Genomic DNA, 12,475 nt, shown 5'->3' on the forward strand with positions numbered 1-12,475 from the left:
GGGCCTCCGTCGAACCCACGGGCCACCCCAACCGTGCTGGCGGTGCCACCACGGCCAGCGCCGGGACGCCCGCACGCCACCGACCCACGTCCCCGTGGCCACACAGCGCCCGACCGCCGCACGGAGCCACTCCCTTCCAACGCCGGGTGCCGAGAGCGCCTCACGCGGAGACGCCACGCCCCGCCGTAGCCACGGCACGGCCGCGGACGGGGCAGCGACGCCCCCCCTTCCGGGACCAGGGGCGCTTTCGGCTCCCGGACAGTTAGGCGGCAACACGCCAGGAGCAGGTCGCATCTGCGGAGGCGGCTCGGCACTGCCGGTGGCGACGGGGAGGCGGGTCGTGGGGGTGCGCGTTCACACCAAGGGCGGAGCGGGCACAAGTCCAGACGGGGGCCTCGGGGCACGGCCGGGCGACCGGGTAAAGCGGGCGCGGGATCCCACCGCCCCACGCACGAGGGCGGTCCCGCACCGCCCAGGATGCCAGCAGCCCCCTCCGAGGCTCCCGCCGGACAGATCCCAACCACCACGAGGGCAAGGGCCCTGGGTTCTCATGTGAAGCGCCCACTGCAGCAGCAGCAGCAGCAGCAGGGCGGCGAGTGCCGGGCCTTACTCGCCGCCCTGCCCGTCTTCTCTCCACCCATCCGGGCGGGCCCACTCCAGGACCGCGGCCCCAGGGAGACGCCCCCGAGCGAGGCGGCTCCTGCTTATTACACCACGTACCTGCCGAAAGCACCGCTGCTGCCCGTTGCAGCTCGGGACGCGGAGCCGCTCGCAGCGGGGTGGGGCGGAGGCTCGGGGACCCGGGCCCCGTCCTTCCTTCCTCCTTGCACCACACCACCGCGCCTGCCTCCACGCGTGCCGGACGCCCGGCCAAGGCCCGCGGGACCCTCCCCCGATTCCCAAGGGGGAGGCGCGGGCCGCGGTAGGCAAAGAGCGGCGCCCAGCTCCACCCCCACCTGCGGTAGGTAGGGGTGGAGGCCGGCGGACTCCCTCACCACGGGGGGTGGCAGGGAGCTCTGCCCACTACGCGCAGAAAAGGAGGGGCAGCGGCTGGGGGGTCCGGTACCCCAAGGCACCCTCTCGGATCGCTAGAGAAGGCTTTTCTCACCGAGGGCGTATCGCTCCCCGACCCACCAGAGCACCACGGCTCGGACCCACACACGCGCCGGCCTGACACGAGAAGGGCCAAGGCGGTGTCGGTGGCTTTTGCTCACGAGGGCGTGGAGTGAGGAGACGTGGAGGCGGGGGGGTCTGCGGTAGGGGTAAAAACAAAAAAAAATAAAATAGTGGGGAAAAAAGAAAAAAAAAAGCAGCACAGGCTGACGGCATGAGCGGTCACTCACGGCTGGGGGCCACGAGCTTGTGCCTGTGGGCCTCAGGCTCGCCCTTTTGCCTCCCTGTTCTCGCGTGCCACTGGAGGCGCACAGCGGCAACTCATCAAACAAAGCACGCCAGAGAGCTAACAAAAGGAGCCAGTGAGACGGTAGCCTGGCCAAGACGGCCACGGCACCCCCGCGTCCTTGGCTCGGCCCACCGCAGCAGTCACACGCCCACGCGTCTCGCCAGCGCACCAGCCCCGACGGGGACGGCGCCCGACGGAGTCGGCCCCCCCGCGGCACGCGAGCGGGACCGACGAGGCACCCTATCCCCGGGCCGCACAAAACCCCCTTCCCCCCACACACCCCCACGGTGTGTGGTCGGGGAGGGGCACGGGCCGGGCGTGCCTCCCTTACCGCCTCGACCCCCCACTCGTTCACGGGAACTTCTGCAAGGCACTCACAACTCCACTCACTCCACTCCACCGCGGCAGCAAGCCGAGCAGGGGAAGCTTGCTGGGGGAAGGGAACGACACCGCCACTCGGCCTCAGGCACCTGACGGGCGACCTGGAGCGCTCCAGGAGCACCACAAGAGGACCGAGCAACACACGCCGGCGGGACCCGGGAGAAGGGCTCGCCGCGTGGCGGCGTGGCGGCCTCCCTCCCCTACCACGGGAGAGAGGCCCGCCCGCCAGGACACGGCCCACAGGCCAACGCGAGGGTGTCCGCTGCGTCCAGGGACCCCGGGCCCGCCCACGCCGTGAGGCAGAGGGCGGGAGGACGAGATCGGGCCGGACTCCGCACGCCCCTGGCCTCTCTTCCTTTCTCACCCACACCACGCAGCCCAGCAGCAGATGTGGGGGCGTGGGCGGGGACAGGGCAGGAGGCGAGGGGCCCCGCGCGCGCACAGCGAGAAGAGCAGTCCCGTTCGCTCCGAACGTCTGTCCCTCGCTCCGGCGCGGTTCAGGCCCGGCCCAGGAGAGCGCGAGATCGCCACATCGATCAGGAGCACACGGGGACGACGCCCCCGCCGCGTGTGGGAGGAGGGCAGCCCGCCGAGGCCAGGAAACGACGACGGGGCCTGCTTCCCCCGGAGTCGGTGCAGTCGAGAGAACCCCACGCCAGACAAGCGCCCAACACACGAGGCACAGAGCCTCCAGGGTGGGTCGTGGGGGAGTCCATCACGACACAACCGCAGGCAGGCGGGGAGAGCACCACGCAGGGCAAGAGGACCCGGACACGCGCGCACGCGCACGTCTCCTCCTCCCCCGCCGCCCTTGGGTCACCAGGCACCGTGAGGGTGCGCACCCAGATCGGGACCTCCCTGGGCGCACGCGACAAGAGCCAGCGCACAGGCACACGCGGGTGGCGACCTCAGGGAATGCAGGAGCGGAGCCGGGCATCTATCCGGCCGCACACGCTCAAGAAGCCCGGAGCCGTGCCACGCACGTCCAAGAGAGGTCCCAGAGTCCCTCAGCGACAAGCACCGAGTGACAGGGTGTCAGCACCTCTCTGCAGGTACAATCGGACCGCCTCTCGAGAGAGGAATCACAGGGCCACCCCACGGACAGCGGGGTCCCCCCATGACGAGCGCGTGGCCTGTCCCCACCGGGCCCAATCCCCCCAGCATCACACCACTGTCACCAGGGCTCCAGGGCTCCCGGGGCCATCTGGTCGACCCTTGGGGGGGGTTGGGAGGTTGAAGTGGGCTTGCGGGAAAGGGAGGGGGAGGGGGAGGGGGAGGGGGAGGGGTCAGACAGTCGGCGGGGCGCGGGTCGGTGGGTGACAGCAGGGAGGCCCGGGGACACGCGGCAGCGGCAGCGGAGTCGGGGTCGGGATCGGGATCGGGATCGGGATCGCGATCACCCTTCCCTTTCCCAGCCGCCGGTCGGTCCCCACATCCGGGAGATAAGTCGGCGGGAGGGGAGGCCTTCAAAGAGACGAGACTTGTGTAAAAGAAAGGAAACAATGCCGGGCCGGCCGGGCCGGGCCGGTCCTTCCACACATACGGAATGGAGGGGCAAGGGGCCGTATCCCTCTCCCCCAAACGTGAGCGCCTACAACGAACGGATCCCACACGAGGGACTGCGGGCAGGCCCCTGGAGCCCCACGAGGACCACCCCGTACGCCACGGGGCCCAGCCCCACCTCCGGAGCCGGACGCCGAGCCGAGCGAGCGGAGCGGGGCGGGGCGGGGCGGGGCGGGGCGGAGGCCCGGGCAGACGTGTGACACGCACGGAGGAGGGCCTGGCCACGGAGAAGGAACAGAAAGGGCGGCGCGGCACAGCGCGCGACCACCTCTCTCTCTCTCTCTCCTCCCTCTTGCGTCTACGTCTCCCTCTCCGCCGCAGCCGTCTCGGTCGGCCGGCGGGTGGGTAGGTGAGTGGGTCCCCGCGGGCGGAGGGACACCGGCGCTGGCTGCTAGTCGACCCGTTCGGGCGGCCTCCCAGGGCCCAGGCCACCAAGGGAGCGACCGAGCGTGCGTGGCGACAGTCACCAACCGAGAAAGCGAATCCGCGGCCCCAGTCTCCGGCGAGCGCAGAGCGCGCCGGCGTCCCGGCACGACCGGGCCTGCAGCGCCCGCTACCCGCGTCCTCCTGGAAGTCCGCCTCGGGGAACCGTGGCCACGTCCTGTCCCTTGCCCGGTGTCACCGCAGCTCGAGAGGGAACAGGCCGCATAAAAGCGGCCGGCAGGTGGCGCCCGACAACCGGCGCCGGTCGGTCCGTCAGCGGGACGGATCCGGATCGCAGGGCCGGCGAGAGCTCGCCACCGGCCGCCGTGAAGGTCCCCCATCCATCCGATCCCGGGCCGCCCCGGGGCTCCCACCCACCCACCCACCCGCACGTGAGGGTAAACACAAAGGGAGGAAGGAGGACACCCACCAACGGAAACTCATCCCATCCCACGCTCTCGCCTAGGAAGAAGGAATACCGTCAGAAATGGCCACCCACCCTGAAGTACAGGTTTCGGATACTATTTCGTCCTCTTAGAAAAGTAAATAAATAGAAAGGCAGTTCCCCGGTGGCGGTCGCCAATAGGTTCCTCACCACGGTATAAAGGTCATAACCAAGTGCGGGCAAAGGGGTCGGTTTGTGTGCATACCGAGGATCAGAGCCTAATTTGGCTACCTACCCAGAAAACGAATTAAGATACGACATGAAGAAAACTTCCACCGTCAACGTCCTCCTCTGCGAGAGTCATTCCAGAAGCGGATCGTCAGAAAACCTCAACAAAGATCCTGGCGGCGCCGTGGCAGCTGTCGCTGCCTTCATCCCGCCGCTTCCTGGCCTCGCCGTTGGAAGGAAGGAAGAAGGAGGTATCTAAGCGGGCCCGTGCGTACAGTCCAACAACGGACTTGACCGCATCGCTATTGTCGGAACTCAACCCACAATCAGGAGGAGTGCAAGCCGCAGCGCTCCAAAGTCGTGAGACTGTAGACTATCTACCGTGAAAAGAACATAATGGGATGTGGACCGTTCCCAGGGATGCGCCGTGTGTTTTCTTTCATTCGTCTGATTTCTCTCAAACCGTTCACGTGCAGTTAGACAATATCCATCCTGTGATGGATAAGTTTTCACCAATGCCTAGGGGGTAGGTACCTCGCTGGTTTTCTGGGTTTCACCGGACAGGGCCGGTAACCGTAGGTCTGCTTTCGCCCTGTGTCCGTATTCCCATTCTGTGAAGGTGCGAACTCGCCGTCTGATCAGCCGCAGTCTGCTAAAACCTACATACACAGGCTTTTAGGTTACTCTACAAGAAGTTATGTCAGAGAGAGAATCCATCTTCCCGTGTTCTCTCCCGTCTGCTATACCTCTATAGCTTTTCTTCTTCCTTTCCTTCCTAATGACAGCCCTTTCGTAGAATCCGTGCCTCATATCGAAAATCACCGAGTAGCGTCCTCCTTTCCGAGCGGTAAAGATACCTCAAGACAAAGGCCGGGCACAGAAGCCACAGGGCACACATCTGCAAAGAAGCCAAAAAGCTAATAACCCCTTTCAAAGAATACGGCTCCTCTCTCACTCACCGACTTCACAGTTGCCCGTATGGCCCCGGAAGACGGCGGCGGCGGGTTAGCCAGAGACGGGTAAGATTCCTCACGGGAGGAACAACCTATAAGGCAGGCACAGGTCGCAGGGGGGCGCCATCAGGCGAGAAACTGGGGATCCACGGAGGTGAGGCTTAGAGCCTCCCCCCCACCCCACCCCCCGACCCCCCGCCGTTTGGAGAGGAATCTTCTGCGTCCGTGGATGTTCTGTGCCCCTTGTCTAGCTCGGATTAATACTCAGTCTACAGGCACAGACCTGATCGTCTACATTCGCCCTCCCTCTGACAGCACTAAACTATGTCTCCTGCCTTCGTCCTGCATCTACCGACCACTTCAGCATTTTATTAAAAACTGAAAATAAAAAGTAAGGAAGGGAGAGACATGTGGGATTCACATATAAATCGAGTATAAAAATCAATCGAAACCATCATAGCCGACTGGACGGTTGAGAGTTCACCAGGCGTGATCAAAACCGAACGCGTCCGTGATAACGACTGCCCTTAGCCACCGTTCACCAGGTAAGAACTTAGTCACTGGGTAAGAACTAGGTCACCGTGGAACACCTTGTTCGTCATGCTGCAGAAGATGGGAGACCCTCGAGGATGAGGCTGGGGCTTGATGGATGACTGCGCATCGAGTCCCCTCCACAGAATGTTACCGCTGTTAACAACCATCCGATCGACACATAGGAGAGGTGCCCTCTCAAAAAAATAAGAAGAATAAAAAATAAAAAATAAACACTGATCAGTGAGCAAAACACTCTCTGTAAGGCCATTCTTTAAATATTGAGGCTCCTGAAGACATGCTGACGGTTCCCTGCCAGACGTAATCGTACAACTAGAGCCAGTGCAAGAGGAAAGGTGAAATAGGAACTTCTCAGGACCAGAATGGTCGGAGCTGAACCCGGAAACAGCTATCGTCTGAATATATGCTAAGATGATCTCCCGAGAGAGAGCAGCATTCACGTAGCAGACGGCATTAGCAACGCAGCACGTGTGCAACACTTGGTAGGACGACAGATGACCGAGACTTGGTTTACTTGAAGAGCGTGGCATGACCATACGTACCCCTGATAAGCTCAGCTTCCGGTGGTGGTTGGAGATGGCGTTCCCAACAAATCTAGGGCAGAAGCAGCCGTCTAGGAATCCCAGATCCCGCCTTGGGGCGGGGAGAAGACTTGACTGTTCCTTGGGATGGTGTAAGAACGAGTTCTTGGAAGCTCGGAAAGAGCGCCCCGTGTAAGCCGGTGAGCCAGCGAGGCTGTGAGCTCAAATCCCAAAGGAAACCACCTTCTTAACCAGGGCAGTATCGCGAGTAACAGTTTTTGGCGAAAGGCTTGGGTTAAGGAGGTTGGATGGATGGTAGGGGGGGGAGAACTCGGAGGGAGATGGTGGAGAAAAGAGCCGTTTCCAGAATCTGTGTCACAACGGGAAACTGAGGGGGGTCGGGGCTGCCAGGGTGGGAATTGGGGGTAGCGAGGGGTGTGTCATCGAGTGGGTTTGCAGGTGCGCTAAATTAAAAAGACATTTTTCGACAGGCTGTCACCGTACACGTGCAAACAGTCCATTTCCCCTCTTCGTTCCTTTTGCTCCTGTCAGCTTCTAAACCCTCAACTCTCCTGAATATCGAGAGCTCACCTTCCACCTTACATCACAGACAGTGCTTCAGCCATCAGTTTGCAAGCTCTCTCCTCTGGGACCTCTCAGATTTCTGCAGGTGAGCTGAGGGACACAGAGACCCTGTCCTCGGGGACATCATTACACGGTTTTGTCCCCCTACCTCCAGAACCGGTGTAATGACTGAATCCTTCTCTCACCCACACTCGAAAGAGGTCTAACTCCTGGGAGGACTCACACGTTCAGCTCGCCTTTCCGGCGCAGGCCAAGTTGGAACTGAGTTCACCTGCAGCTGGTGTGACAGCCAACGTGCCGTGTAGGTAAGTTATCACTTTTATGCTCTTCTTTTTTGGTCCACTTGGGCTCTCACTGACCTGGCAGGCCACGTGGCCCTCTCCCTGCAACGCTGCTTAATGAGGAGAGAGAGCTAAGGCAGGAAGGAGCAAAAGAAGCTAAACTGTGCACCAGCTCCGTGACACGGTACCTCAAGAGGGCATTTTAGTAAGTCTGTATTATAGCACAGTAAATTATCTCTCTGAACGAACTTGAGGGAAACAAGTGCATTCCCTCCACTCCATAGGTCCTCAGCATCGAGTCCCCTCCACAGAATTTTATTGCTGTTAACAACCATTTGATCAATACATAGGAGAGGTGCCCTCTCAAAAAAAAAAAACTAGGCTAAAATCTCTTGGACGTAAACATGAGCGACTTCTCCATGACCATTATCTCCCCGGGGCAAGGGAAACAGAAGCAAAAAAAAATGAACAAGTGGGACTATACCAAGCTGAAAAGCTTCTGTACAGCAAAGGACACCACCCATAGAACAAAAAGGCATCCTACAGTATGAGAGAATATAGTCGTAGGTGACAGATCCGATAAAGGGTTGACCTCCAAAATAGACTAAGAGCTCACGCACCTCAACAGGCAGAAAGCAAATAATTCAATGAAAAAACGGGCACAGGATCGAAACGGACATTTCTCCAGAGAAGAAAATCAGATGGCCAACAGACACAGGAAAAGATGCTCGCTCCACATCGCTCATCACCGTCAGAGAAATGCCATTTAAAACCACAATGAGCTATCACCTCACACCAGTCAGGATCGCCACCATCCAAAAGACAAACAACAACGAATGTTGGCTGGCGAGGTTGTGGAGAAAGGGGAACCCTCCTACACTGCCGGTGGGGATGTATATCAGTTCCACCATTGGGGGAAGCAGTATGGGGGTTCCTCCAAAAGCTCAAAATAGAAATACCATTTGACCCGGGAATTCCACTCCTAGGAATTTACCCTAAGAACGCAGCGGCCCAGTTTGAAAAAAGACAGATGCACCCCTATGTTCATCGCAGCACTACCTACAATAGCCAAGAAATGGAGGCAACCTAAGTCGTCCATCCGTAGATGAGTGGATAAAGAAGATGTGGTATGTAAACACAGTGGACTATTATTCGGCCATGAGAAGAAATGGTGCTAGAGGGTATTATGCTCAGTGAAATAAGCCAGGCAGAAAAGGACAAGTATCAAACGATCTCACTCATCTGTGGAGTATAAGAACAAAGAATACAAACTGAAGGAACAAAACAGCAGTCGACTCACAGAACCCAAGAATGGAGTAACTCGTTACCAAAGGGAAAGGGACTGGGGAGGGTGGGTGGGAAGGGAGGGATAAGGGGGGGAGGAAGGGGAGGCATTACTATTAGCAGACATAATGTGGGTGGGGGGGCACGGGGAGGGTCATACAACACAGAGAAGACAAGTAGTGATTCTGTAGCATCTTACTACGCTGATGGACAGTGACCGTCGGGGTGGGGGGGAGGGGGCGGACTTGGTGATGGGGGAAGCCTAGGAAACATAATGCTCCTCATGTAGTTCTTCATTAATGATATCCCCACCCCAAAGAAAAGGAAGGAAGGGAGGGAGGCAGGGAGAAGAGAGGGAGGGAGGAACAGAAGAGAGAGAGAGAGAGAGAGAGAGAGAGAGAGAGAGAGAGAGAGAGAAGAGAAAGGGGGTGGAAGAAAACAGAGAAAGAGAAAGGGAGGGAAAAAGGGAAGGAGAAAGGATGAGAGAGAGAGAGAGAAAGAAAAGCAAAAGAAGGAAGAAGAAGAAAGAGGAGGCAGAAGAACAGGAAGAAGAAGAAGAGAGAGAAAACAGCAAAGAAGTAGAAGATAGAAGAAGAAGAAAAGATGTAAAGAACAAGAAGAAAGAAGAAGGTAAGAAAGGACACCAAGAAGAAAGAAAAGAAGAGCAAGAACAACAACAACAAGAGCAAGAAGAAGAACAAGCACAAGGAGTAGCATTTTCCTCTGGCATTGAAAGAAAAGAGTAAGCACGCACATACACGCAAGCACGCATGCATACGCTCACGCGTTCATAGGCGTGCGTGCCCGTGTACCCATAGACACCTATACCTGTGAGTCCACGTGTATGTATACCACCACACGGTGGGTGTTCTTTGTAAGGACACGTTTCTCTTCCTAAAGACTTAGGGAGGGACAGGCAAAGTCACCGGAATCGCCACAGACGGCCTTGTCAGGAAACAGGAATAAAGGAAAGGCTCCAACCCCACGGAGACCTCGTCGTGATGTCGGCCGATGGACAGACGCACGAACCAAACCGGCCTGAACCCAGCAGAACTCCGGGCACATGTGTTTGGCAGGAACACAGAGAGGAGCGGGCGGGAAAGAGAAGAAGGCCGGTCAGCGTACTAGAAGGGCCCCAGAGAGTAAACCAGTGAAAAGATAGAAAGCGCCAAGGCCAGGAGCAAGTTGGCCTAGAAGTGTGAATACTCCCCAGGCAAAGAAAAGCATCTCAGCCGTAGCCTGTGCTTTCCTCGTGTCAGTGAGCACATACCAGCGTCAGACTGACTTGAGCACCTGCCCAAAGGCCCAGCCTCTTCAGGAAGAATTCTGTCTTAAAGCTAAGATTGCATTTTAATCAAACCGATGGCGCCTCAGCCCCCACTGGAGGCAAGGCAGACCATCTTGACTGATATGTTTCCACACAGAAGCTGATTACCCAGGAGAGGGATCAACGAAGTATATTTTCTGGAGGAGGAGGAGGGAGGGAGGGAGGAAGAAACTTAATGTCTGAACAAAGATGAATATTCTGGGGGCACTTTGGCCGGTCCGCAACCGGCCCGGGGTCGCGCAGCATTCCTGATCATCGTCCACTGCCTAGCCTATGAAATAAAAACCAAAAACCCGACTCTGAAACCGTAGGTGCGCTCCTCTCTCTGAGGTCGCCTGCACTTTCTAAGCTCATGCCTTCAAACTTTATCTCACACTCCCCTCTCTCCAAGTGTACACTTGCTCTCTTCCAATAAAACGGAAACCTCTCGGGGCGAGGGCGCCCCTCCTCCCTGAGGTGGCCTGCACTTTTCCTCTCTTTCAGTCACTTACAATAAAACGTTTGGTCTGCTGCTTCATTACCGTGTCTCTGCCCTTCCATTCTTTGTGGCGGCAGAGGCAAGAGCCGACCGAGGAAAATACACAACGCCCCCGCCCTACCCGCAAAGGTGTGCCAAGGCCACTCAAGGGAGGAAAGCCCTGACCGACTGCCTCCCTGCCCAAGGGGATCGGGGCGGTCAGACATCCACGCCCTCCTGGAAAAAGACGCCAGGGGCGGGGGTCGAGCCAGCCAGCCAGCGAGCGAGCAAAACCAACCTGCGGGACAATCTTCACCAAAGCCCCTTGACCTCACACATCACACACACACACACACCACCTGGAAACGGGTCCCCACGCTTCCCCCGTGCAAGTGCAGTGTGCAACCGGAACACCTGGGACACGCTTTTGGGGGGTGGGAGTTGGGGGGGTGGGCCGGCCCCCCAACCCACAAACTCCCCTTCGGGCCCCGCACCCTCCTAAACATGCCCTGTTTCTTGAGGCGGGCGGACACAGGGATCCCGTTCACCGGGCCCGGCTGCTGCTGGTGAAGCAGACTCCTCCTGTCCCTGTCCCAGGCCTCAGTCCAGTCCCCTCCTTCTGGCTCGCATCGGTCAGGGCTCACGAAGCCCTTTGATGTCTTCTGACATCCATCTCCACATCTCTCCTCTCTCTCTCTCTCTCTCTCTCTCTCTCTCTCTCTCTCTCTCTCTCTCTCTCTCTCTCTCCCTCCCTTCCTCCCTCTCCCTGTCGGTCCCCAGAGAGTTTTGGATTTGTCAGTGGGCAGCAGGGAGGAGAATCCTTGAAACTTGAAAAAGTTAAGCAGGCGCGCCACCTTCCGTCACCAGAAACCATGGGTCTGGAGGCTGTGACTATCTAGCCAAACCATACTCAGCTCATTTTACGTCCTGAGGAGTTAGCTTCATAACCATCCTGTTGGAAACCCTGTGACCGATGGGACAGAAAAGTGAGTGACAGCACCATTGGTGGCCAGACACAGCTGAACCAAAATATGTTAGAAAATCCCACGGGTTGAAAGCGAGGGCTCCGAAAAATCACTGCCAGCCCTCAGGGTAATGACGACCTAGAAGAACTTTGGCCACTAGGAGGAGCATTCCAACTAGAATCTAAGCAAAGTCTTCCAGATCCCAGCATAGCCTCGAAGAAAGCGTCGTTACAAAAAGCGAATGACAAATAAGCCTTGAGAGGATATGTATGAGGGGAGAAAATATGGGGGTGGGGAGATGTGAAGTCAGTGTGGGGGAGAAAGGAAGGACTGTAATGCTGAATGTAACTCCAACTGCTACTTTATTCCTTTCCACGGCCACCAAGGGGAAATCTGGTAGGGACCAGAGCCGGTAGATAGAGAGAGCATCCTGGGAGGACTGGCAGAAGCCCACATCTTTGCCGGAAGCAGCTCTTCCGAATCTGTGTCTGTAGGGTCCAAGCAAGGCAGGGAAGTAACACTGTCTCTTCCTTTCCAAATCCAGACATATTTGTTAAGGAGGAGCCTTGGTCTCCCAGGAATAGCCACTGCCTTCTTACCATTTCTTTCTTTCTCTTTCTTTCTTTCTTCCTTTCTTTCTTCCTTCCTTCCTTTCTTTCTCTGTCTCTGTCTCTCTCCCTCCCTTCTTTCTTTCTTTCATTGTTTCTCAGAACATCCTACACCTGGGCTTGGCTTTCTGCCTACCTGGCACCTATGGCAGGGTGGGTGGGGCGTCCATTCTTCCCTGCTGCTGTCTCTGCCAGTGGCTCTGGAGCCTAGGAAGGTCATGTCCTCTGCACCCTCTTTGGGGAGTTCCACTCCTTACACCCAATGGGGTGTTTTTCAATAGTGCCAAAGATATTTCACCTCTGTCCTGGCTGGAAACCGACAAGATATTTTCAAAGAAAGAAGACTGAGTAGTTTCGGAGTCACAACTTGACAAGATCGGAAGGTGATATTCAGCACCCCCTAGGAGTTTTCTGGTGAAGGGTCTTCTTGACCCTGAAGGACAGTGAGAAACTAGGTACCCAGAGGGAAAGAACCCCATGGAGGATAACGTAGGTGGAGAAAGCTAGGAAGCCTTTCCAGTGGCCACCCGATTCTTTGAGTTGACGATGCCAGGGTTCTT

This window comes from Manis pentadactyla, chromosome 18, assembly GCF_030020395.1.
Source record: "Manis pentadactyla isolate mManPen7 chromosome 18, mManPen7.hap1, whole genome shotgun sequence".
NCBI lineage: Eukaryota > Metazoa > Chordata > Mammalia > Pholidota > Manidae > Manis > Manis pentadactyla.